Genomic DNA, 25,613 nt, shown 5'->3' with positions numbered 1-25,613 from the left:
TTCCAAATGACTATAAAATAGACTTCCTAAATGCCCAATAGATTAGCCAGAAGGGAAGGAATGCTCTCATAATGATAGCATCTACAATTATGTCAATGAACACAATGACATAATTGTGCTCTGTTTGATTTTATGGAATTTGGGGGCCAGTAACATCCAAATCAGAGACAGTTCATCTAGCAGCACTGACATTATTTCCTTAACTTGAGACTTGGGAGGCAGTAAAAGGATTAGGAGTAAAAGAGCAAACCTGCATTATAGGAGGAAGTATGGACAGCATCCCTACAAATAGAGTTTGCTAAGAATTTGATTGGGATTTGCAGTGAATCTGATGATGAAACCAGGGAGAATTGACATCTTGACAGTGATTAGGTTGCGGTCTATAAATACAGTATCTATTTATTTCAGTGTTAACTTCTTTCCCAGAAGCTTGTGGTTTTAAGCATAGAACTTGCATGCATTTTGTCATTTATACCTCAGCCTGTACATTTTTTGTTGTTATTGCAAATGTCATTATTTTTTTAAAAATGGAAAATTCCAACTGGATATGTGGCACAGAACTGTAATCCCAGTCACCCCAGAGGCTGAGGCAGGAGGATAGCACTTTCAAGGCCAGCCTAGGAATCTTAGTGAGACCCTGTCTCAAAATGAGAAATTAAAAGATCTGGAGGCCAGGTCAGTGGTAGAGCATCCCTGGGTTCAATCCCAAGTACTCTCTTCCAGAAAAAAGAAACAAAGAAAATAAAAGAAAACACCAATTTGTTTATTGCAGCTCTATGAAAATATGATGGATTTTGCATTTTATAATACATTGTTTAAAAGCATATATCGAAGTGGAAGTTTTGACACTGTCAGGTAAATCTTAATTTACATTTAATTAATGTCACCTCTTGTGAGTCAGTAAAGTAAAATAGTTTATGTTTTATGCCTTTACATTTGCTGCCTAGCCAGTTGGCTAAGACACATTGCATTTTGATATATCATTAATATTCATGATTAATGGAAATATTTAAAACTAGTAAAATTAATGGAGAAAGATAGTAAGGCAAGCACTTTGTCAAAAGCACTGTTTTAATTAATTGACTCCCACCTAAAGCTAAGGTGTTTACAGTATTCTATCTTGTTCTTCACAAACTCCCTGAGGAGAAAGAAAAGAAAATCATGAAAATTTTCTTTTCTGTCACACACAATATGACCTTTATTCAGTTGAAGCATATAAGGACATACATTTTATTTTAATACTAATTTTATTTTACCATCACTCAACTTATAATTGAAGAGGTTCTCTTTAACACAAACTACTAATTATTCTGAATATAAATTTAGCAGTCCGTAATATAGATCATCCCCAAGAAATGAAAATTTGAAGCAGCAGTGAAGGTAAAATGGCACAAGATTGGAGTAAGATAAATTTAGAGGCCTCCAGACACCTGACACACTCTAAATTAAATCAATAAATGCAGGTCTGTGGTCCTTTAGACCAACTGAAATGAAACCAGGTACATCAAACATTACATAATACTGACATCTTAGCAGTGGACACGGAAATTTGCATTTTGCAAAACAGTGGTTCTGGAATTGTAAGTAATATTAGTATAAATATATTTATCTTTTGTGAGCTATTTACATTGGAAACCACCCATTACACATTTAAAAAATAAATATTTGAGAAAGGCTAATTCAAGGAGCATAACAAGAAAACTGCAGACATATTTAAATATGCATAAATGATCAGGGCTACGCTTTAAGAAAGACAGATCACAACATTTTGGACTTTCAGTTGCTTTAAATGCATACATATTTACGATGGGAGAATCTATAAAGGGGATTGGAAGTAGAGGATTTAGCAAATTATTTAATAGTTATGATGAAAGGATTGCCTGAGAATATAATTTTTCAGGGATAATGAGACAGTCATTTTAATAAGCTCAGATATGCAACAGGATTCAATAGACAGTGCGGCATGAAACATTAGAGAAGTCTTGCATTTGTTTATTCACTAATATTTTTATGGGGAACCTGCTAGGTGCTGGGGTCATAGCATTGAGCAGATCACATATGGAGCCAGTGTTTTAAAGTGGAAAGTCAAAGTGAGCACACAAATAAATGAGAATTTATTTTAACAAGTTATAGTTGCTTTCAGAGAAAGAAACGGTATATCTAAAGTAGTTGAAACAAAGTACTCTAGCCTAGTCCAGGGGCAGGGTTCAAGAGAAGGTTATTTGGAAAAATGTAACTTGAAAAACATCTTAAACATGGCAGGAGTTAACTGGATACTAAATTGCTCTCCTGAAGAAGGAAAATGCTCTAACCAAGGTTGGATCTGGTTTTCTTCAGTTAAGCTGCAGTAGCCAAAAGGCCCACAATTTCAGTAGTTTATTATAACCAGAGTTTTTCAAATGATGATAAATGTCTTTCATAGATCAAGTGAAATTTATTTGTTTGCAATAAAACAATCTTAGGTCAGAGAGAGAACAATGGTAGGAACCACACATTGGCTCTTCAGTTCACTGCTTAGAAGTGGTATACAATGGTGCCACTCATGCTGGGCAAAGAAAACCCCAACATGGCCATTCTGGAAATCAGCAAGGTCAGTAGGAATAATCCTGATACAAGGAGGGAAAGCAAATTTTTAGGAATAATAATGCAATTTATCAAAATTTATACCAACAATAAGGCTCATAACATGATTTTGCTAGAAAAAGACCATAAGAATGTATTTTTTACTTATACATAAATTCTTATTCTGATGCAAAATTTACTGTTAGTAACATGTCCTCCATCATTGGGATTGGAAAATGCTAGTTCGTGATTCTAATGATTTCTTGTGACGTTGAGGAATAATTTTCTCCTGCATTTTATTATCTCTATTATTATATTGCTATTCCCATAAAATAAAAATCTCATTTCTAACTCTTCCTATTTCTATTCATTTAATAGAGACATAAAGACCATTTCTGGTATAGATGCTTTGCAGGTGAGTTGACATCACTGTGTACCATCTACTTTAGCAGGCTTCCCTAGGACATAAGTATTTTGTCTAAATTGCCATCCAGTAAAATAAAAAGGAGGTTAGATCTTATGGGGCAGTGCCCTGTGGGCTCTTCAGTGACTGTGACTATTTCCCTAAGAGTCTGTGTCAATAGGTACTCAAATACTCAATGTTTTTAAATGGCACACACAAAAAAAAATCCTTCCGTTTTGCACATCACTGCATAATTCTCAGTGAGATGAAACTGACCCAGGAGCCATGTCATCTGTTATTTATGCTATACAGAAAACTGTTAAACCATTTACCATATTAAAATATGGTTTTTGCATACGCATGTTTATACCAGCACAATTCACAATAGCCAAGTAATGGAACAAACTAGGTGTCCCTCCGCAGTTGAATGGATAAAGAAAATGTGCTGTATATACACAATGCAGTTTAACTCAGCACAAAGAAGAATGAAATGATGTCATTTGCAAGAAAATGGATGGAACTAGAGCCCATCATTCTGAGTGAAATAAGCTAGATTCGGGAAGTCAAGTTCACATGATTTCTCTCACATGTAGAAGCTAGAGAGGAAAAAATGAATATACAAAGGATCTCATGAAAACAGAAGGAACATTGGTAAAACAGAGGAGGATATCAGGAGGAAGGAAGAAGGAAGGAAAGAAAAAGTACTGAGGAATGAAATAGACCAAACTATGTTATATGCATGAAAGAATATATTACAACTGATATATACAATGACATACACACTATTATGTATAATTATAGTGTACACACATATATAAAGAAAACACATATATATGCATATGTAACATATAACACAAAATATTTATGTATACATATAAACCTATATAACAAATATATTTATAACTTGTATGTGTGTACATGTGTATATACATATATATATATATTTACATATGCACATACATACATTTCTTTTGCCTGTAATCTGTGCCTTTCTGATGGCAGTGCTTTGCTTTCAGTTGCTAGCTCCCTTTCCCGGCTACTCTTCCTTGTAGGTGACATTTCATAGGCATCCGCCGTCCCCTGTCTTTCTTTTAGTTTGCCCAACAGCAAACATGGGCAGAAAACTGGAGGGTGACATAAAGAGGAGAAAGACAGAGAAACTCCGCCATTTCTCTGCTAGCTGTCTGCACTGGTGGAATCTCCAGTAGTGGTTTGTCTCCTCCTTAGACCTTGTGCCTGCCAGACAAGCCAGCCACAATTCAACAGGCAATTCTGACCTGGACTGTGGTGCTACCAAGTCATCTTTTGTTTTCTCTGGTTTAGGGGATTTGCAGCTTTCTGCTGCTGGGGAAGTCTGCGCTGTCTCACCATCTGCTGTTTGAATCTCCCACATGTCCGTTTCCTGTGTAACAACTCCCTGTAGTAAATTCTCTCTGTTTCAGTTAGAGTAGTTTCACTTCCCAGTTGCATCCTGAATGATTATCGGCCATGAATATTCAACTAGATCTTTTAACAGTATTGCTTCAGTATTATTTGAAATATAATGTTTCAAAATAAGGAATCAGCCACAGCTCTCATAAAGTACATGATAACTCAGTCAGTTACACAATAAAAACCATACTCTATTTTATGCATTCTATTCATTTTAATTGAATTTGAAACATATGTCACTCTGATACAAATGCAGCAACATCAAATTTCTATTTTTCCTTTCTATAATCCTATGCTAAGTCATTAACGCATGTGCCATTTTTAAACTAAAAATCATCTATAATTGTCTTCAATAAGCTGCTCTAGTCATATATAGGTGACTAGAGAATATATATATATATATATATATATATATATATATATATATATATATATATATACTATGTATGTGTGTGTGTATGTGTATGTAGTAATAATTCTTAAACTAATTGCAGACATCATTAAAGGCCTCAATCTTGTCTACATTCTTGGTGAGAGTCATCAAAGGCACTTTACTAAAAGCTTCTACTCATATAACCACATTTTTAAAATGTTTGACCTCACCTATGAAAATTTAGTAAATAAATAGGGAAATTTTCACAGAAGTATAATTATCTATGCTTTGAAGGATAAAAACCAAGGAGCAAGTTTTGTTTTTTTCTTGGATAAAAAGCAATTTCCATGATAAAATAGCACGAATAAAAATCTTATACTGTCAAAATATTTTAAATCTCCCCAGCCATCCTAATCCTTGCATCTTCCAGAAAATGTTAAAAAAAAAAAAAAAAAAAAAAACACACAGTAGAGCAACTTCTCCTCTGTTTTTCTTTAATACACCTGAAACTCAATGTAGCAACAGCAGCAACAGAGAATGGGCAGAGGAGGAGGGTACAGGCTGACTCACCTGGAAGGGATGAGGGATGCCATACAAGAGGATTAGACCTGGCATGGAGCCCAGGCTGCTGAGTGCCTGTTGCAATAACCACAGCCTCTCACTCATACTTTCAGGACAAAAGGGTTTACCAATTACAAACACCTATATTTCTTTGGTGGAAGGCTTTAACTCACCACTGAAGCCTTATTTCTGTATCAAAAGGTAGAAATTGATGACATCATAGAGCACTTAACCAATGATTCTTGAAAGTTGATTTGTAAACACTCTGCCTTCTTCACCCCTGAGCTGCAATGACATTAAAAGTGTCCCGCTGCTTCTTGGACCCTGCGCCTATCAGAGCATACACCAAGCACTAAGCAGCCGAATTCCGGCTCCCAGAACTGAGCCCGCGGGGACTGCTTCTTGGAGCTTACACTTATAGGAGCTTACACAGAGCACGGAGCGGCCGAGTTGCGGCTCCCGGAACCGTCCCGGAACCGCCCTGGCCCAGGGCTGCGGAGCCTGCGGAGGCTGCTTCTTGGACCCTGCGCCTATCAGAGCATACACCAAGCACTAAGCAGCCGAATTCCGGCTCCCGGAACTGAGCCCGCGGGACTGCTTCTTGGAGCTTACACTTATAGGAGCTTACACAGAGCACGGAGCGGCCGAGTTCTGGCTCCCGGAACTTCCCTGGCCCGGGGCTAGGAGCCCGCGGAAACTGCTTCTCGGTCCGGGTCCTGCTGAGGGCCGGTCAGGACTCACCCATTGCTTTGGTTGCCTGGCAAGGGGAACGAAATGCTGCCATTCGCATAGGATACCAACATGGCAGAGATCTGATGTCAGCAGAAAGCGGCGGAGGAGAGAACTTCATCAATACCAGCGGTGACATAAGCAGTTGGTCTCCTGGTAGGGGGGGTGAGGCACAGTCACCCGAGTCTCCTCAATTTGCCGTCGAGCCAGAGGGGAGGAGCCGGGCCGCCGCCAGCGCCCAGAGCAGGCCCAGCGGCTCGCCAGCGTGGTGACCGCGTGACCCCAATTGGAGAGGGGGCGGAGCGGAGCCGCCACCCGCACCCGCAAGGTGGGCAGACCTGCGACCCAGTGGTACATGGGCGTGGTAGGAGGGGCAGGGCAGAGCCGCCGTTCGTGCTGGCAAGGTAAACAGACCTGTGACAGCCTGGCGGGTCAGGCCCAGTGGCCTGCCAGTGTGGTACACACGTCACCCCAACTGGAGTAGGGGCAGAGCAGATCCTTCTGCCACGCCCGGATCAGGCCCTGCCGGTGTGGTGGTCACGTGACCCCAATTGGAGTGGGGGCGGAGCAGAACCGCCACCCGTGCCCGCAGGGTGAGCAGACCAGTGATCAACCTGCAGATCAGGCCCAGGGGTCCGCAGGCGTGGTAGGAGGGGCAGGGCACATCCGCCGCCTGCGCCTCCAAGGTAGGCAGACCTACAACAGACCGGCGGATCAGGCCCAGGAGCCTGCCGGCGTGGTACAAACACCACCCTAATTGGAGTAGTGGCAGAGCAGAGTCGCCGCCCGTGCCAGGAACAGGCCCAGCGTCCTGCAGGCGGGGTAGTCACGACACCCCAATTGGAGTAGGGGCAGAGCAGAGCCTCCACCCGTGCCCGAAAGGTGGGCAGATCTGCGACCGACCAGCGGGACAGGCCCAGTGGCCTGCCGGTACGACAGACACGTCACCCCATTTGGAGTAGGGGCAGAGTAGAGCCGCCTCCCGCGCCTGCAGTGTAGGCAAACCTGCAACCGACCGGCGGATCAGGCCCGGTGGCCTGCCGGCGTGGTACACTCATCACCCCAATCGGAGCAGGGGCAGAACAGAGCCGCCGCCAGCTCCCAGAACAGGCCCAGTGACCTGCCGGCGTGGTAGCCATGAAACCCCAATTGGAATAAGGAGAGAGCAGAGCCGCCGCCCGCACCTGCAGGAAAGATACGCAAGCAGTATGAAAAGACAAGGAAAGAAAGGACCACAAGCAATGCAGGTCAACGCAACTTTAGAAGAGGTAACAGCTGCAGCAGATGGAATGTCAGATAAAGAATTCAGGATATACATGCTTCAAATGATCTGGAGTATCAAGGAAGACATTAAACAGCAAAATCAGACAATGAAAGATCACTTCGACAACGAATTACGCAAACAAATCCAGGAAGCAAAGGATCAACGATACAGGGAGATAGAGGTTATAAAAAACAAACAAACAGAAATCCTAGAAATGCAGGAAGCAATAAACCAACTTAAAAACTCAATGGAGAATACTACCAGCAGAGTAGAACACTTAGAAGATAGAACATCAGACAATGAAGATAAAGTATTTCAACTGGAAAAGAACATAGACAGCTCAGCAAGACTGTTAAGGAACCATGAGCAGAACATCCAAGAAATATGGGATAACATTAAGAGACCAAACTTAAGAGTCATTGGGATACAGGAAGGTACAGAGCTCCAAACCAAAGGAATGAGAAGTCTATTCAATGAAATAATACAAGAAAACTTCCCAGACTTGAAGAATGAGACAGAATCCCAAATCCTAGAAGCCTACAGGACGCCGAATGTGCAAAATCATAAGAGATCCACACCTAGACACATTATAATGAAGATGCCCAACATACAGAACAAGGAGAGAATTTTAAAAGCTACAAGAGAAAGGAAGCAGATCACATTTAGGGGTAAGCCAATCAGGATAACAGCTGATCTTTCAACACAGACTCTGAAAGCTAGAAGATCCTGGAATAACGTATTTCAAACACTGAAAGAAAATGGGTTCCAACCAAGAATTGTGTATCCAGCGAAATTAAGCTTCAGGATGGAGGATGAAATTAAAACCTTCCACGATAAACAAAAGTTTAAAGAATTCGCAGCTAGAAAACCATCTCTTCAAAACATCCTCGCCAAAGCATTACAGGAAGAGGAAATGGAAAATAACAATGAAAACCAACAGTGGGAGGTAGGAAAGTAAAGGGGGGGGGATAATCAAAGAGGAAAACAAACGATGTTTAGTAACAGAAATAAACAAATATGGCTGGAAGAACAACCCATATCTCAATAATAACCCTAAATGTTAATGGCTTAAACTCACCAATTAAGAGACACAGGCTAGTAGAATGGATCACAAAACAAGACCCAACAATATGCTGCCTACAGGAGACGCATTTGATAGGAAAAGACATACATAGGCTGAAGGTGAAAGGTTGGGAAAAATCATATCACTCATATGGACTTCGGAAACAAGCAGGAGTGTCCATACTCATATCAAATAAAATAGATTTCAAGTCAAAGTTAATCAAAAGAGATAAAGAGGGACACTACATACTGCTTAAGGGAACCATACAACAACAAGACATAACAATCATAAATATTTATGCCCCAAACAATGGTGCAGCTATGTTCGTCAAACACACTCTTCTCAAGTTCAAGAGTCTAATAGACCACCATACCATAATCATGGGAGACTTCAACACACCTCTCTCGCCACTGGACAGATCTTCCAAACAAAAGTTGAATAAGGAAACTATAGAACTCAATAACACTATTAATAACCTAGACCTAATTGACATATATAGAGTATACCACCCAACATCAAGCAGTTACACTTTTTTCTCAGCAGCACATGGATCCTTCTCTAAAATAGATCATATATTATGTCACAGGGCAACTCTTAGACAATATAAAGGAGTAGAGATAATACCATGCATCTTATCTGATCATAATGGAATGAAACTGAAAATCAACGATAAAAGAAGGAAGGAAAAAGCATACATCACTTGGAGAATGAACAATAGGTTACTGAATGATCAATGGGTTATAGAAGACATCAAGGAGGAAATTAAAAAATTTTTAGAGATTAATGAAAACACAGACACAACATATCGGAATCTATGTGACACATTGAAAGCAGTTCTAAGAGGAAAATTCATTGCTTGGAGTTCATTCCTTAAAAAAAGAAAAAACCAACAAATAAATGATCTCATACTTCATCTCAAAATCCTTGAAAAAGAAGAGCAAAACAACAGCAAAAGAAGTAGAAGGCAAGAAATAATGAAAATCAGAGCTGAAATTAATGAAATTGAAACAAAAGAAACAATTGAAAAAATTGACAAAACTAAAAGTTGGTTCTTTGAAAAAATAAACAAAATTGACAGACCCTTAGCCATGCTAGCAAAGAGAAGAAGAGAGAGAACTCAAATTACTAGCATACGGGATGAAAAAGGCAATATCACAACAGACACTTCAGAAATACAGAAGATAATCAAAAACTATTTTGAATCCTTATACTCCAACAAATTAGAAGATAGTGAAGGCATAGATAAATTTCTTAAGTCATATGATCTGCCCAGATTGAGTCAGGAGGATATAGAAAACCTAAACAGACCAATATCAATTGAGGAAATAGAAGAAACCATCAAAAGACTACCAACTAAGAAAAGCCCAGGTCCGCATGGGTATACAGCAGAATTTTGCAAAACCTTTAAAGAAGAACTAATACCAAATACTTTTCAAGCTACTTCAGGAAATAGAAAAGGAGGGAGAACTTCCAAATTCATTCTATGAGGCCAACATCACCCTGATACCTAAACCAGACAAAGACACTTCAAAGAAAGAAAACTACAGACCAATATCTCTAATGAACCTAGATGCAAAAATCCTCAATAAAATTCTGGCAAATCGGATATAAAAACATATCAAAAAAATTGTACACCATGATCAAGTAGGATTCATCCCTGGGATGCAAGGCTGGTTCAATATACGGAAATCAATAAATGTTATTCACCACATCAATAGACTCAAAAATAAGAACCATATGATCATCTCGATAGATGTGGAAAAAGCATTCGACAAAGTACAGCATCCCTTTATGTTCAAAACTCTAGAAAAACTAGGGATAACAGAAACATACCTCAATATTGTAAAAGCAATCTATGCTAAGCCTCAGGCTAGCATCATTCTGAATGGAGAAAAACTGAAGGCATTCCCTCTAAAATCTGGAACAAGACAGGGATGCCCTCTCTCTCCACTTCTGTTCAACATAGTTCTCGAAAAATTGGCCAGAGCAATTAGACAGACGAAAGAAATTAAAGGCATAAAAATAGGAAAAGAAGAACTTAAATTATCACTATTTGCAGATGATATGATTCTATACCTAGCAGACCCAAAAGGCTCTACAAAGAAACTATTAGAACTAATAAATGAATTCAGCAAAGTGGCAGGATATAAAATCAACACGCATAAATCAAAGGCATTCCTGTATATCAGCGACAAATCCTCTGAAATGGAAATGAGGACAACCACTCCATTCACAATATCTTCAAAAAAAATAAAATACTTGGGAATCAACCTAACAAAAGAGGTGAAAGACTTATACAATGAAAACTACAGAACCCTAAAGAGAGAAATAGAAGAAGATCTTAGAAGATGGAAAAATATACCCTGTTCATGGATAGGCAGAACTAACATCATCAAAATGGCGATATTACCAAAAGTTCTCTATAGGTTTAATGCAATGCCAATCAAAATCCCAACAGCATTTCTTGTAGAAATAGAGAAAGCAATCATGAAATTCATATGGAAAAATAAAAGACCCAGAATAGCAAAAACAATGCTAAGCAGGAAGTGTGAATCAGGCGGTATAGCGATACCAGACTTCAAACTATACTACAGAGCAATAGTAACAAAAACAGCATGGTACTGGTACCAAAACAGACGGGTGGACCAATGGTACAGAATAGAGGACACAGAAACCAATCCACAAAACTACAACTTTCTTATATTTGATAAAGGGGCTAAAAACATGCAATGGAGGAAGGATAGCATCTTCAACAAATGGTGCTGGGAAAACTGGAAATCCATATGCAACAAAATGAAACTGAATCCCTTTCTCTCGCCATGCACAAAAGTTAATTCAAAATGGATCAAGGAGCTTGATATCAAATCAGAGACGCGCCGTCTGATAGAAGAAAAAGTTGGCTACGATCTACAGTCGGTGGGGTCGGGCTCCAAATTCCTCAATAGGACACCCATAGCACAAAAGTTAATAACTAGAATCAACAAATGGGACTTAATCAAACTAAAAAGTTTTTTCTCAGCAAAAGAAACAATAAGAGAGGTAAATAGGGAGCCTACACCCTGGGAACAAATCTTTACTCCTCACACTTCAGATAGAGCCCTAATATCCAGAATATACAAAGAACTCAAAAAATTAGACAATAAGAGAACAAACAACCCAATCAACAAATGGGCCAAGGACCTGAACAGGCACTTCTCAGAGGAGGACATACAGTCAATCAACAAGTACATGAAAAAATGCTCAACATCTCTAGCTGTCAGAGAAATGCAAATCAAAACCACCCTAAGATACAATCTCACTCCAGTAAGATTGGCAGCCATTAAGAAGTCAAACAACAACAAGTGCTGGCGAGGATGTGGGGAAAAGGGTACACTTGTACATTGCTGGTGGGACTGCAGATCGGTGCAGCCAATTTGGAAAGCAGTATGGAGATTTCTTGGAAAGTTGGGAATGGAGCCACCATTTGACCCAGCTATTCCCCTTCTTGGTCTATTCCCTAAAGACCTAAAAAGGGCATGCTACAGGGACACTGCTACATCGATGTTCATAGCAGCACAGTTCACAATAGCAAGACTGTGGAACCAACTTAGATGCCCTTCAATAGACGAATGGATAAAAAAAATGTGGCATTTATACACAATGGAGTATTACTCTGCATTAAAAAATGACAAAATCATAGAATTTACAGGGAAATGGATGGCATTAGAGCAGATTATGCTAAGTGAAGCTAGCCAATCCCTAAAAAACAAATGCCAAATGTCTTCTTTGATATAAGGAGAGTAACTAAGAACAGAGTAGGGATGAAGAGCAGGAGAAGAAGATTAACATTTAACAGGGATGAGAGGTGGGAGGGAAAGGGAGAGAGAAGGGAAATTGCACGGTAATGGAAGGAGACCCTCAGGGTTATACAGTGGAGGAGGTAGAGAGAGAGGAGGGGAGGGGAGGGGAGAGGTGGGGAGGGGGGAGGGTGGAGGACGGGAAAGGCAGGGGAGCACAACAGACACTAGTATGGCAATTTGTAAATCAATGGATGTGTAACTGATGTGATTCTGCAATCTGGGTATGGGGTGAAGGTGGGAGTTCATAACCCACTTGAATCAAAGTGTGGAATATGATATGTCAAGAAATTTGTAATGTTTTGAACAACCCACAATAAAAAATTAAAAAAAAAATAAAAAAATAAAAGTGTCCCCATGGAATTAAACCTCAGGCTCTCCAGGCTTGACTGCCATCTTTGATTGGCTGCCTCATCCACTTCCCTCACTTCCCCAGTCACTTATTGGTGGCCCCTTCACCTCTCAAGTGAAGTGAACACTTGCCCTGAATTATCACCTCCAGATTTGCTTCTGAATAGACTCACATGTAGACGGTCAGTGTTAGCTCTCTTTGTCAGATTGGGGATGTAAGGAACTTGCATTCTACATGGACGTGGCCAATCTGCACATCAATTGCCTGAGTAAGATCCATAATCATGGTAAAGGCTAACCATAGCTCACAACCTAGCTATTAATCAAAATCAATACTTAATCCTACGTGGAATGACGGATATTTCAGTGCTTTCTCCAAAATCATAAAAGATGCAGAAGTGGGGGTCCCCATATTATCTGCATTATTGTTATAGTTTGGCCTCTGAAAAATTCAGGTGCAGAAGAAAAGAAGACAGGAAACCACCATAGACTTCAGAAAGTGGTGGTCCATTGCTCAGCTCAATTTGGCATCTTTACTAGGATATCTCAGTACACATTTGGGGTATTTGATGTTTATTATTATTTTATTTACCACCAGAAAAAAAATAAGATCAGAAGTGTCTGACATTCACTTTGAATTGAAATAAATATACATTGATTTACTTTCTCACAATTATATTGACCATCTCATTTTCAGTTATAGTATAGATTAAAAAATGGGACAGACACAGATTTCATTTTATTTTTTGTATTTTTAAACTTTTACTTACAAATGATATATAATATTATCAATACGATGATTTTACAATTAAACTCCTCAGGCAAATCATAAATCTAAATCAGCAAGATTCTTAATAAAATAAAAAACATGATGTTATGCAAATAATTTCTTATAACTTAGGCAATTAGGATAAAAGTGGGATGAAATTTCTAGAAACACTATTTTACAGGATTGAAAAAATGCAGTAATTGCAACAAGTTGGGGGAGAATTGAAGATAATGTGCTGTAGAAAAGTGTGTGAGATGACTCAAAAATTGACTGCAATAATGACAAAAATACTGATGTCAAAATTTAAAGGGAAGAATTGGAATAAAATTAGCTCATAAATGTGACAGTGGAAAAATATCTTTGTAGAGTTAATACATTACTTATATAACATTTTAGAATATGTATGTAACTAAATTTTAGTTAAGTACAATTGGCAGACACGTGACTGGTTAATCAAGATTTTTAAAAATGTATGTAATCAGGTTAGCCATGGTGAGCTATTTGCATTCATGTCACTGACTCAGAAATGATCCAGCACCATTGCCCCAAGAGAGTTGCTTGATGCCTGATGTCTGCATCAGACAAGATCAAGAGCCACTGTGCTATATTTGGAACCACTACCCCCATTTGACTCACAGGCCCTGTTCAACTATGTGATTTGTAAAAGCAAGATCTTTCCCTTATGATTTCTTTTTCCTGGCTTCTCAGCAAATAACTGTTGTTCTGAGCTTCTTAGGAGCAATCTCTCCTCTACCAGTCTATTAGGCACTTCTCCATATATCTCAAGGGTAGTTACAAATATAGTACACATTTATTTATGGAAGCTCTTCATTTTCCCCAGAAACTCCCTTATACTTACATGAATCTGCTCTAGCCAAAAGGAGATACCTGTTATTATTCTGTATTTTGTTACTATTCATTTAACCTGCTATGGTTTGGCTCTTTCATGCCCCCTGAAAAGCTCATGTGTTGGGCAATGAGGTGAAACGATTAGATTATGAGAGCACTTTCCCTTCTTTTATTTAAAGCACACACAGCTCTTCTAAAAGAGAAAATGGGCAGTACATTCAAGGAACAGGTTTCTGACCAGGGGAAGACCATAAACCTCCACAAAAAAAACCTCCTCACTTAAATAAAGAAAAACCTTAAGCTAGAAGAGAAAATGAAAAATGGAAATGGAAAATGTATCTACAATAGCTAGCTGCAAAGCTACCCCCACCATGCAAAATAAAAATTAGTGAGGCTAACCCCAAGGACAGGAACCTCTGGGCACATGTTCCCTTAGCAATTGTACCTAGGCAGAGTGAAAGAAAATTCTAGGCATAAATTAGTGTTTTACACACATGTGAGAAAAACTCTAGAGCACTCTTTAAAGGCACTGAGGGACTTGGAAAAATAAAAACATGCCATCCTATTGCTACCACCCCATAACTGGAGGTGTCAGCTCTTGATTCATACACATATTGAATGCCTAGACTTCTTCCAAGGAGTACTGAGTTCAAAATCTGCTCCTTACTAATTCTAATATACAAGCACACACACATGAACATACATATATAATACAGGTGTATGGGTATGTGTATACATATTCTATTGCTCTAAATTCTGAGACATTAAGTGATAGTCTGAGTATTGTACTGTTGTTTTGAAGTATGTTTGACACTCTGATGTTCATTCTTTTAAATTAGGTGATAAGAATCTTAAGGGCAATGAATGTGCTTAGTTTTACCATCTCTTATGCCTAATTATATCTTTCACAGCACCAGATTTAATATCTGTATGTTTTTCAGAATCATGATAGTTTTATAATACTGAGAGCTACAGAATAGGAGTACACAGTGTCTTTCACTCAGCCATCTAAGTGCTATAGGTATGTTCCAAAGTGGAAAGCAGACAAATCCACAAAAAGAAAATAAGGTGGAGAAAGATAGAAATACTCTACAGCAATTATCTCTCTCATTGTAAAACATGACCTTATCAGAGCTGAACAGGTAACCCTTACCAGAGTTAGGAAGAAGTGGTCATTTTATACTTCAGGGAGAGTCTTGTTAACGTAGTCAAAGGTAATTTATTTTGAATGGTTTTTGTTGATGTAAAGTGTAAATAAGAGACACAAGTTAAATAAAATAATGTAACAGTCACTATAGTCACACATTCAACAGACAGCGAATCCACATAATACAGAGGAAGGTTGCTCTCCTTGGAGGCATCACCCAGCAAGGCAGAATGGATGCATACCGCTGTGTGTGCCTAACAAGCAGCAAGAGGTGAAGGATATGAGCAGACCATCAGGATAGAAATAACCAGGGAAGTGAAGGGTCAGGGAAGACAGCACTCCAGAGCAGAACACGCCATCCACAGCCTGGATCCTGAGCCCTTGTGGTCATGATTGGAAAACCATCCCCTGCAGGATATGCCTTAGCATAGGGCACAGAGCAGAGGACAGGCATACCAGGGACTACGTATGACTCAGGGCAAATTCGGTCTCTGACCCTTTCTTGGTGTACAGAACTTGGCAACATGCCTTATCGTTCTTCATATCTATAAAATGTGGCTTATATCATCTACTCCAAGAAAAAAAATTAATTACCTGAGCTTTGATATTTAAGCACATAATATGCACACAATAAAGATTGCCTATTCTTAACTAAAAAAAAAAAAAAAAAAAGTCTTTATCAGTCAAGTCCTACCTGTTGGGGAAAAAAAAAAAAAAACACTTTAAATTCTAAAAGGGCAGAAGCAGGCTTTCCCCCTCCCCATCAGGAGACATTAATAATATATAATATTATTAAAATGGCAAAATAAACAGGGTTTATTACAAAATTGATCCTATAAAATCAAAAAAGAACAACCACACATGAAAAATTATCTATAATGTGTTAGAGGATTCTTAAATGTTTGCTAAATCCATTACAGTCACTATAAATAAATTTGTATAAATGCTGTCTCCTGCATAATTCACTTATGCAACCATTAAAACACTCTCTAGATTTAAAATTTCTAAATCAATTTCATTTACTTTTTATTTGGTTAAAAATTTAAAGTAATATAATGCTTTAGATTAATTTAATAATGTCTCAAAGGTAGCTTCATAACCTTAAAGAAAACCTTAAAAGTCCACTTTTTTTTATCAGTAAACCATACTTTCTTTGCAAGAAGAAATGAGAAGTCAGATCTTCATGGATTTAAATGAAATTAAGACTCTGGATACAGAACACATGTATGGCCTACAGATCCCATGTTTTCCCTCCTCTATGACATACTACATCATTCCTAAGCATGTCACAACCTGGAACAGCATACCACGCAACACCTTAAAGTTAGAGACACATTACACAAGGCAGATGTTGGTTGGTAGCGCAGTACTGTGTGTATTGGGTAACAAAACTGTTTCAAATCTTTGAAGCTTCTCAGTACCTCTAAGTCTGTAGTTTACTAATACAAAATAAAAACCAAAACAATATGTACATATAAAATCATGAAAGCAAATATAATTATATATTCCATCATACCCCCCAGATAATAGCATGTTTTTGAGAGAAAATATCCTTCTATGGTATTAACAGAGGCATGCGGAGCAATCCAAGCCACAGGAACACATTTCAGGTCTGGGTGGCATCAACATGCTGACTCCACAGACCTTGTAGAACATCCGCATCACTCCAGAGAGCTCCTTATTTCCATCTCAGGCACACACACACAATAGCAACAAAGATCACTCCTCCTTTTCCATGGTGGGTTAGTTTTGCTCTTCATAGAATTGCATATAGAAGGAAATGTACAATTTGTGATTATTTTAGATTCTTTTGCTCAACAAACTTTGAGATTGAGCCATGTTGTTAGATCCATCCACAGGATTTTTATTCCTGAGTAGAATTCAATTTGTATAAATATACCACAGTTTGCTTTTCCATTCTCCTAATTATGTGCATCTGAGTTACATCTGGTTTAGGGGGTTATAGGAACAATTTTTTATGAAAATTTTTTATGAAAATGTATTATACAAGTCTTTTTCTGTACTTGTAATTGTACTTATTTTGAGTAAATACATATTTTTAACATTGTTGAATTATAAATGCATGAGATTGATTTTGTAAGAAACTTAGAAACTGCTTGACCCATTTTAATTCCTCTTAGCATTATGTGAAAGTTCCATTTACCTTGACAACATTTGGGCTTGTTGGTCTTCTTAATTTTGTTTTTCCATGGAGTATTAAATAATCTCATGGTTTTAATTTGCACTTCTCCAATGATAAAACATATTGTACAATTTTATTATTCTTAAATGATATTTCTAGATCCTCTTTTAAGAAGTGACTCTTCATTCTTGAAGCGTTACTTTTTTTTGTTACTGCTTTTGGTTTTTCCTCGAGGATTTGTAGCGATTCCTTATATATTTTGTGTTCAGCCCTTTTGCCATTTGCCTCTACTGTGAATGTGATCATCGGATCTGGGGCTTCTTGCTTCTTTACTTTATCTATTGATATCTTTTGGTGAGGAAAAGTCTTAAATTTTGGCAAAATGCAATTTTTCCTTTTTTTTTTTTCCTTTTATGATTAGTGCTTTCTTGGTCTCATACAAGAAAGTGCTGCCTCCCTGGGGACCGCAGAACCATGTGGTATTCTGCCCCATTATGTTCAATAACCATTTATTTTATTTTTTATGTTTTTATGTACAACATGAGTTAGGAGTTAAAATTTTTATCATTTTTTTTCAGGTATTCATTCACTTGTTCCTTTGAGACTATTGCGAAAACATTCCTTAACCACTGAAAAGTTGTAGCACTTTAGACAAAAATTATTCTCTCAAATATGTGTGCAACTATTTCTAGAAATGTTCTTTTCATCAGAAATAGCTTCAATAAAAAAGTTATTTGAAGCAAGGTTTGAAATAAATGCTATTACATTTTACCCTTTATATGGTATAAAACTATGAGGAAATCCATCTTAAAATAGGCAGAATGAAGACAACAATAACACGTATTAATCAGTTCTGCTGCCATAACAAAAATCCACATGCTGGGAGAACTTAAAAAACAGAAATATATTTCTCACAGTTCTGGAGCCTGGAACTCCAAGATTGTTTTAGTCAGTTTTTTTGTTGCTGAGACTAAAAGACCTGAGAAGAACAACTTTAAAGAAGAAATGTTTCCTTTGGGACTCCGAGTTTCAGAGGTCTGAGTATATAAACATCAGCTCCACCATTGCTCAGGGCCTGAGGTAAGGCAGAACATCATGGGGGAAGGATTTGTTGGATGAAAGTAGGTTAGGAAATCACACCAGTAATGAGGGAGAGAGAGACAGAAAGACAGACAAACACACTCCACTCACCAGATACAAAATGTAGACCTCAAAGGCATGCCCCTAATGAATCACCCACTCCGGCCATACCCTACTGGCAAATGGTTACCACTCAGTTAATCCCTAGCAGGAGATTAATGAGCTGATTAGGTTAAGGCTCTCATAACACAATCATTTCGCCTCTAAACCTTTTTGCAATGATCTCATATGTGAGCTTTTGGGGGAGCTTGTATCTGAACTGTAACAGAGATCGAAAACTTGAACAATTTGATTCTTCAAATTTTCCTGGCTTGCAAGTGGCCACCTTCCTATCACAGAGCCCTGTTCTCATGACCTCAGAGGATGCTGCCTAGCTCCTAAAGGCTGCATCTACATATATTACCACATCCGGGTCAGTGCTTCAAAAGATGCATTAAGTCTATAACAAAAGACAAGAACAGGAAGGAGAGCAGTGCATGCTGCACTCCTGTTCAAACAGGGAACAGATCAGAACACACTTGTGCCTATGTTGAAATACAACCAAAATAAGATCTTAAAAAAGAAAGCAGTAATTTTACCTTAAAAATAAGAAAGTATAAAACATTACAAAATCAAATTTGATCATTTGAAAAGATGCTATCAATAATCTCCCAGCAAGACTGATGAAGAAAAGATAATAAAAGGGGGAGAATAAAAAAAAGGGAAAACACCAGTTACCAGTATCAGATAGGCATCAGAACATCATCCCCAATGCTATTTGCATTAGTAGGATAATTGTAGTGTGAACATTTTATACCAAAATTTTTCAATACCCCAGATAAAATGAACATGAATCTAAAATCACAATTTATCAAACTGATTTTATTAGGTTTTTTACTATTAATATCCATCAATTTAAAAATCACAGTTATCTCACATTATTAAGGATCAGGGGTTAAGAATAGATTCAAGAATAGATTTCACATTTATGCTTTGCTGATGGTTTAAATCTTTCTGATTTTTTTATGTTCCAGTTTATTGGACACTCTTCTAAAAGTTCATCTAGTTAGTTGAACTCACTGGATTAATCTGCCTTTGATTATCTTTAAGTCAAGTGTTACAAAACTTTTATATTTGTAACATAATGAGAGAAACAGTGGCCACGTGTATTCATAGAACTTTTCACACTCAGAGGAAAAAACTTTTCACACTCAAATAGGACATGTAAACTCAAGAGTGAAATTCTTGGGCCAATCCTGTGGTTCTGCCTACCACACTAATAAAAAGAAAATTTGGAGACACATATTGTATGAAAATATTATATTAATAATTAAAATATAAATATTAATTTAATATTTAAAATATTTTCAATTTTAGCAAGTCATATTTAAAAATGTATTAAGATTGTACATCATGACAAAGCTGATTTCATTCCAGGAATGCAAGGTTGATTCATCATATGCAAATAAATAAATGTAAGTCACCACATAAATAGAACCAAGGATAAAAAGCACATAGTCATCTCCATAGTGGAGATAAATCCTTTGGCAAAATTCAGCACCCATTCATTCTATTCCTAGTTGAAAAAAACTAGGAATAAAAAGAATATGCCTCAACATCATAAAGACTATACATGAAAAACCTAAAACCAACATCATACTGAATGGAAAATAAAACTACAGAATACATTTTCTCTATAATCAGGAGAAAAACAACTATGTCCACTCTCACCACTCTGAATCAATATAGTACCAGAAATTCTATCAGGAACAATTAGGTAAAAGGAGGAAATAAAAAGGAGAAAATAGAAAATCAAGAAGTCAAATTGTTACTATTTGCAGATTATATGCTGCTATATGCTCAGAAGTTGCATCAATTTCACCAGAAAAATTGCTAGAGTTGATAAATAAATGCAAAGTAGCAGTATGCAAAATTAAGATGCAAAAATCAATGATTTTCCTATACACCAATAATGGATTTGCAGGGAAAAAAATCAGGAAAATAACCCCCTTCACAAGGACTTCAAAAATAAAAGTAAGAACAAATCTAACCAAGGAGGTGAAAGACCTCCATGATGGGGATTATAGAACACTGAAGAAAGAAATAGAAAATGACACTAAAAGATGAAAGAACCTCCCATATTTATGGACAGGGAGAATTAATGTTAAAATGGTCATATTATCAAAAGTAATATGCAGATTCAATGTAAACTCCACCAAAATTCTTCACAGAACTGGAAAAGTTTGTTCTAGAATAAAAGTTCTAGAATAGCTGAAGCAATTCTACAGGGGAAAAAATGTAATCCTGGAGACATCACAATAAGCAACTTTGAATCACATTACAGAGCTAATGTAACAATACTGAAGGATACTGGGGTAAAAACAGACACAAAGACCAATGAAACAGAATAGAAGACACAGAGACAGACCTACAAGGATCATCTGATCCTTGACAAAGGTGCAAAAAAACAAAAACAAAAACAACAACAACAACAAAAAAAAACCAACCAACCAAACAAACAAACAAAATAAAAAAACCCACAAATTGTAGAAAAGACAGTCTTTTTTGATAAACAATGCTGGGGAAACTGATTTTCAGAATATGGAAGAGTGAGACTTTATCCCTATCTTACACTCTGCACAAAGCCAACTCAAAACAGACCAAAGATATGGGAATCAAACCAGAAACTACTCAACCAATAGAAGAAAATATAGGGTCAGTACTACAACTTGTAAGCGCAGGCAGCAAATTCCTCAGTAAGACTTGTAAAGCTCGGGACATAATACCAAGAATTTACAAATTCCTTGGCATAAAATTAAAAAACCTTTGCATAGCAAAGCAAACAACTAAGAATGTAAGAGAACCTACAGAACGGGAGAAAATCTTTACTAATATGCTTCTGAGAAAAGACTAATATCCAGACTATATATATATATATATCCAAATCTTACTATCAATAAAACAAATATCATAGTCGATAAGTGGACAAATGAAGTCAATAGACACTTCTCAAAAGAAGAAATACAAATAGTCAACAAATATATTTAAAAAGTTCTCAACATCTTTAGCAATGAGGGAAATCCAAACTAAAATTACAGTGAGATTTCATTTCATTCCAGTTAGAATGGCAGCCATCAATTAATCCCAATATTATGTATAACTATAATGCATTAATTAAAAATGCAAATAATAGTAAGTGCTGGAGACAACATAGGGAGAAAGAAACAATTCAAGACTTTCAGTGGAACCACTATGGAAATCAGCATGGAGGTTTCTCAAAAACTAAGAATGGAACCACCATATGACCCAGTTACACCATTTCTCAGGATTTATTCTAAATGATTAAATAATTGTCATACAAAAAATGATATATGCATTCATATGTTTATAAGCAGCATAATTCATAATAGCCAAGTTATGGAACCACTCTCGGTATCCATCATTGGATGAATGGACAAAGAAAATGTGGTATATACACAGGAGTTTTATTCAGCCATAAAGAATAAAATTTTATCATTGGAAGAGAAGTGAATGAAATTTGAGAGCATTATGTTAAGCAAAGAAGCCAAACTCAGAAAATCAAATATCATAGGTTTCCTTTTATATGTGGAAGCTAGAGATGAAAACAGAGGGAAACAGTTGGGTGGGGAGGTTCTCATGAAAATAGAAGGGAGATCAGTAGGCTAAGTAAAGTGAACAGAGGAAAGGAGGGAGGAACAGAAAGAAGAAACACTTTGATACAATATTTACCAAGTTATGTTGCTATATCATGTGTATATTTGAATGTGTAATAATAAATACCACTGTTAATTATAATGTACCAATAAAAAATTTTCAAACAGACAAACAACAACAAAAAGACAAAAGACTCCAAGTCAACATGGTTTCACTGATGAAATATCGCAAATCTTAAACAGGCATTTTCAAAGATTAAATAAGGAAGAGTACTATATAATTAATTTTATGGAAGTAATCAGTAAAATTCTGACACCAAAACTTGGCAAACACAATTTTGGCATAAAATTAAAAAAAAAACTTTGCATAGCAAAGCAAACAACTAAGAATGTAAGAGAAGGAAGAAAGAAGGAAATAAATTCAGAAAAAAGGAAATAAAAATATATTTGAATATGTTACAATAAATAATAAAAATAATGTATCACAACATTAAAAATCAAGATTGATAATGTAGATTTTATCACAGTATTTTACAACATTTTCTAATATCTGGTAAGACAATTCCAGTTTCTGTTGCTCAAAAATATCTGTCTATTCTTAGGAATCTCTAATATAATTAAGATTTTTTTATTAAATTGTAGGCAAAAACCTAAATGTCTCTTCATATTTGGGATTATATCAAATTTAGATACTAAATTTGGGAGAATTCATACTTTCATATTTCACTTTGCTTTCATAGACATGAATTTTTATTTTCATTTCTAATATTTTATAGATCACTTCCTTTATCCTATTAAAATTATTTTATAATTTTATGACAACTAGAAAGGATATTTTCATTCTAAAGTTTTTATTAATTTCATTTTTTAATGAAAAGACATTTAATTTTTTATCTTTATACATTATCCTGTTACCTCATCAATTAATTTATTTTCATTATTCTAGAATAGTATTCTATTGTAAAAATAAGAATGATAGAGAAAAAATAACTTCATCTATTGTTTTTCAAATTTTGTAGTAGTCTTAAATTTTTCTTTACATTATTTTTGCCATAATCTTCAAGAGAATATAAAAAACACTAGAGATGGGAGGGCTCATGTGTCTTGTTTTTATTTTAAGAAATATAGAATATTTTAAAATTTCGTAGAATGAAGGATATTGGTGTTTGATAATATACTTTATTATTTTTACATTTTCCTTTAATCTCACTTCTGATATTTTTGATAAGACTTTACATATCTATATAATTTAGTTATGGTTTCATTGTTCTTATCAAATCTCTTGGGATCACTTTGCCTGCTTACATTGTTTTTGTGGAGTGAACTAAAAGTTGAAAAAATATATGCAACCTAGTTTAGATAGATCTAAGCAAAAGTATATTACTCTTAATAACTTTTTCAAAAATTTAAACTATGGTAACTGTTCTAAAAATATTCAACATCTAAGATTGATTTTGTTGGTTTGTATTATGTAAAATGCTTCATTTTTTAAAATATTGCCCCATATTTGACAATATTTATCTACAGAAAGTTGATTTGGGGGCTAGGATCTCTTGAATAAATTGAGTATTAGTCATTTATTTAGTTTTAAATCTTTTTATTCCTAGTCTGCACACCACATTGCCCTACTCTTTAGGTTAAAGACAACCTTTAAAATGTATTTCATATGTCCTTCATAGCTGTAGCACCTGCCCTTGAATTTAACAGATTCTCTCTATTTATTTGTTGATCATTGACTATGTAAGGTTGTTTGTGATAAAATGGTCAGGAAAAGTGTTCAATGGCCAGCTTGTCCTTCTTAAAATCAAATCAAGATTTGAAAAATCAATATATAAAATGAGAATATAATTGAAAACTGTAAAAAAGATAGAGCCCACAAAATATCCCTTCTTATATTTTTGTACATAAAAATGATTTATTGTTTTCACTTCCATTATGTAAGCATTTCTATTCCAAGTTTTTGTTAAGATATTCTTGTCATTGTAACTATGAAGGTCTTCTCAAGAAAAGAAAATCTCAGAACTCCTTATGTGCCAATGGAGTTAGGGAAAAGCAAATTCAAAGCAAGAGTGACCTTAAAAATCAGAAAGGAGCCTGACTGTGCGTTAGGAGACTATTCAAGAGTACCACTAATATCCACTGAATTGATAGAAGATAGTAGTGACAATGTAAATAAGAATATGCCAAATGGAACTTGCACAATGTAGAAAGAACTAATCACTATTGTTTAGAAGAGAGAATAAAGCTTGGGATGTTCTGAGCTAAGGTGAACATTTACTAAAGAGTGAACTTAGATCAGTAGTAATCAAGCTGACGGGCAATACTTATGGGCTTGTTGCCATCTTTTGATCAATGTGAAAATGTTTTTTCTTTGCAATAATTTAAGACAAACAAACATGATTTCAATCATTTTTGAAGTGCAGGGTATACAACTGAACAGACTGGAACAAATGTATAACAAAGTCTAGGAAGAAGTGTATATTTGTAGGTGTAAAAAGAAGATGGTGCAGTGTCATATTCACTTGTAAACATGCTAGGTTAACAAAAGGTTAAAAATATTGTCTTGCAGAGCAAGTTAATTCCTGGGATCCCTCCCAAAAGATATATTCTGACAAAACTTCTTGCTTCCTGAAATGTATGTGGATTCAATTTGGGACAATCTTAGAGTTAGCAATAAGGTAGTGAACAGTTCTCCTCCAATAGTATCATGGTGCACTCAAGCAAAGTGAGGCATCTATGGACAGATTTACAGACAAGGTGGCATTATTAGGCTGTATTACTATGAAATTAATACTGTAGAAGTATTAAAACTTGCCACAGTCTGGCTGGGCACACAATCACGAGCCACCACACAGCTTGTAGATTCAAACAGCAACTTTTTATTCCCGAACTCACACCAGCCGTCTACCAACACATTCTGGGGAAATCCACGTTCTCTGCCCAAATCCACCTCCACTGGGCTTCTATCTCCCAAAGAATACTGTCTGAATCCCGTGAGAACTCAAGGGGAACTCAGGCAGCAGGATACGCCCTATTCCCAGGAGGAATAATCTTAAACCTTAAACCTGGAACCTAAACTGGGAACGCCCTAAACACGATTATCTTAAACCCGGAACACCCTAATCCGCCCTGGTCCTTGAGCAAGGTCACCTACATTCAATGTAACTGCAACATGGGGTACGCTGGCAAGGAAATTGTCATACCTACTTGGCTAATGGCTCCCAGCAAAAACTGGCCTACCTTCTCAGAAGAATTGCTGTTCGAGTATAGGAAAGCAATTGATTCGTGAATGTTGATTTTGAATTCTGTTAATTAGCTGAATTCATTTCTCAGCTCTAG

Source organism: Marmota flaviventris, chromosome 1, assembly GCF_047511675.1.
Source record: "Marmota flaviventris isolate mMarFla1 chromosome 1, mMarFla1.hap1, whole genome shotgun sequence".
NCBI lineage: Eukaryota > Metazoa > Chordata > Mammalia > Rodentia > Sciuridae > Marmota > Marmota flaviventris.
Note: the sequence above shows the minus strand (reverse complement) of the source record.